General features: G+C 27.8%; 1 pseudogene; it reads right to left on the bottom strand.

Moving 5' to 3' along the window:
• Positions 1-462: 462 nt before the first annotated feature.
• LOC17895089 lies at positions 463-849 on the bottom strand (annotated as a pseudogene).
• Between the last annotated feature and the right edge of the window lie 2175 nt (positions 850-3024).

The following is a 3024-nucleotide window of genomic DNA, read 5'->3' on the forward strand; positions in this document are numbered from 1 at the left end:
TATTTGTTTTGCCCTTTGAAATTTCTTTTTTCCTGTCTAGTTTAGGTTTATAACTTTTGGTAGATCATTTGAAACAATCTTTAGGTATTGGTATGAAGCTTTGATTTAAAGGTATTGAGCTAAACAATGAAGTCAATGGTTATAGTTTATTTACATTTCCAAAAAAACTTATAAATATAAAAAATGGGTATTTCAATTTTAAGAACAAGAAATCATAGAAAACATTGTTGAATTATACAAAATAAAAATACTTTTAAAATCAATATATATATTACATTTTAAATCATTCAACATTAACATGTTGCGCTTAATTTGTATTTTGAAAATCATTTTCATAATCTAATTGTAAGAAACTTAAAGGTATAAATTTGCCCAATAATTAATTTGCTATTATTGCTTTAAATCTTTTTAAAAGAAAAGATAAATATTACAGGTAAAAGAAATTTGAACAACAAAGAAATATCAATTTAATTGGTCCAAATAGTATAAGCAATACATATTTTAAAGAGTTTTAGAGATTGAGACACAATGATTCCATACTTCATCTCTCTTCTTAAGATATTCTGTTTCATGGGCAATCAAACTAGGTCTGTCGGCAATATATTTTATAAGTGTATCGTGACACAATTTTCCTTCTTTGACGAGATCCCTGCAACAAAGATCAGAGAGTGTTCCATTTCCGAAGACAACCGCGATTATATTCAACGCACACTTAGGAGTGATTTTCACAAGGCAAGTATCCCATAATGTTTTTACTTCCCCTTAATCGACTGAAAAAACCGGAACAAACGCACACACCAAAGCTACAACAATGAATAGCAAAGAAACCTGAGCGCTAAATTTAGACATATTTTTGTTTCCTAAAATTAGCTTGCTTGAGTTTTCGTTTTTTGTATCGAAAAATGTATTGTATCTCTTCTTAAAATTAAGTTAGGCTAGCTCTTTATAGATCATTGAAAACTTACCGTAACCAAAACCAAAAAAAAACTACAACGTTAGCGCAATAAATTTATGACATTAAAATGTTTTATCAAATAAATATATCACAAACGTCGAACTTAATAGTTTTTAAAATATTTGAATTTTTAAAGAAAAATATCAATGTAACTTCGGATACCAGTTTCAATAAAAATTATTGGTGATACTATGGCATTTTGAAATGCTACAACAATTTCTTGAATATGTGGTTCAAATTTGACTTGCATAGGGTTCTACGGAAAAAACAAAAGTTATATACTTTAGATCCATTTATATTTTGAATTATCTTAATTTTAAAAATCACAGTCTCTCCCTTTTCTAATTATATGTGTTTAGTCTTTTTAAAACAAATGATATATTGTGTTTTTCTCGGTTTTAAGTCTTTATTTTCTCTTTCATGTTATAAATTTTATTGAGCAAAATTATTTTCAACAGTATTTTAGTACATTATAGAGTCTTTATAGGTTTTAAGTTGTTTTGGAGTAAAACGAGCCGTTTTGGGATGCAGAAACACATTTAGAGTTGTAGATTCATCTTGAAGTGTCAGATGTTTGGGATCATATGGACTATTTTCAACCGTTAGATCTTTCTCAAATTTTGACACAGGTTGGAGACTGATGTTAGCTTGCATTTTCAATTTACTTTGAGAAATTCTAACGGTTAATTTAAGAGTTATACTAGATTTACTGCAGACAGGTAAATCTGACGAGCAGTTGAAGCAGATGCAGAACTAAAAGCTGAGAGTGTCAGACCGGTTGATCTGTATATGGACTGATCGATCCCTTACCTCGCATGCATTATCTGGCCCATGTTTGATCTGAAACACTATAGAACCGACCCAACTCGTCTCCTATTTTTTTTATACCCTAGGCGACTATTTAGTAGCTATCTTTCATAATTTCAGTTCTAAACATTGCACTTTGCTTTCTAAATAATTTGGAGGAAATAATTCATCCTCTTGACACTTGGAGAAGATTTCTAAACCCTTTCTTATTATTTAAGCAATTTCATAATGTTTTCTTTCATATATATATATATTTGCTTTTATTCAATTGCTATGTGTGAGTAGTTCTTCGATTGGGGTTTAGGGGTCTAAGTAGAATATTCAATAAATTAGTGGATTGATCTCTTCAATGGATTCTACGGTTCTTCAATTTACATGTTTTCAATGCTAGAATAGGATTGATTACCCTGTTTTAAAAATTCTTTAGAGTACCTTTGCTCCATGTAATTGATCCCGCATATACTTCCTTTCAGTTAAGTTACCGGGTTAAAAACTTGACCAATCAATATATCTAATATTTTACATTATTAATAATCGAGAAGACTGATAAATAATTCTGAACTTAATTTATCATAAAACATTTATGAATGTATACAATTATATAGGTCAATTGAACTCTTAAATAATATCAGATTCAATATCAAATGAAATAAATTTGAAAACCGCTAAATAACAAATTGAAGAATTGTGAATATATAAGGTTTTATCCAAAAATATCATGTCAAGTTTCACAGAATATAATAAATAATTTATCAAAAAAAGAGAGAGTAAAATATCAACATCTTAAAAACAAAGCGATCTTGATGCATATTGAAAAACTTGGTGATTACAGGCTCAATGTATTGATGCCATAAAGTAATGTAAAATCAAAATTTTCTATCTATAAATTTAATTAATATATGAGCAAATTGATAAATTAGAAAGGAAAGCAATTAAACTAAATAATGTTTATGACAAATCATTTGATATGATCATAACATGCAATTTTCTAGATCCATAACAAGTTATCGCTTTTAAAAATATTTAATAATAATAAAGAATTCAATCTATGTCATATATATATATATATATATATTTGTCTTGCCCTTTGAAATTTCTTTTTTCCTGTCTAGTTTAGGTTTAGAACTTTTGCTAGATAATTTGAAACAATCTTTAGGTATTGGTATGAAGCTTTGATTTAAAGGTATTGAGCTAAACCATGAACGCAATGGTTATAGTTTTATTACATTTCCAAAAATAACTTATAAATATGAAAAATGGGT

This window comes from Capsella rubella, unplaced genomic scaffold (assembly GCF_000375325.1).
Source record: "Capsella rubella cultivar Monte Gargano unplaced genomic scaffold, Caprub1_0 scaffold_2, whole genome shotgun sequence".
In the NCBI taxonomy this organism is placed as follows: Eukaryota; Viridiplantae; Streptophyta; class Magnoliopsida; order Brassicales; family Brassicaceae; genus Capsella; species Capsella rubella.